Genomic DNA, 668 nt, shown 5'->3' with positions numbered 1-668 from the left:
CCAAGGACAGGCCATCAATGTGTGGGGACGCCATCTGATTTTTGGGTCTCCACATTGAGAATAAAGGGAAAAAAAAAATGCATTCTAATAAGTGTGGTGAAGGTAGATATCATAATGAAGAATTAGCAGTGCGCCAGGAACTGGATTTCACTCCCATCCATGCAGCTGCACCTTCACTCATGGAGTGCTGCAGACTGTTTGTGCAGCTGATTGCTGGGGTATCGGAGGTTGGACCCCTATAGAAAACACACTGGTGACATCCCAAGGATTTATTATAAAGGGATAGGCAATGGTGATAAGTGAACATGCTCAGGTAAGGTGTTATCTGAGCATGCTCGGGTGCTAATAGAGTATCTTCGGCGTGCTCGAGAAATATGTTCCAGTCCCCGTGGCTGCATGTCTCGTTTGAGAGCTGCAACACACACAGGGATAGCCTAACAGGAAATTCCTACATGTATTGCGGCTTAACATCTACGAGACACGCAGCCGCGGGGACTGGAACATATTTCTCGAGCACGCCGAAGTCACTCTGTTAGCACCCCAGCACGTTCGCTCATCATTAATAGGCAAACAATGGTGTCCCCCTGTATAACCGAAGACTTGAAAACCTGACAACCCCCATGATAAAGATTAAGGCTCCGAGAGGGCAAGCAAAAACCAAACACATG

Source organism: Ranitomeya imitator, chromosome 9 (assembly GCF_032444005.1).
Source record: "Ranitomeya imitator isolate aRanImi1 chromosome 9, aRanImi1.pri, whole genome shotgun sequence".
Lineage (NCBI taxonomy): Eukaryota > Metazoa > Chordata > Amphibia > Anura > Dendrobatidae > Ranitomeya > Ranitomeya imitator.
The sequence above is the reverse complement of the archived record's forward strand: the minus strand, read 5'-3'. Positions refer to the sequence as shown.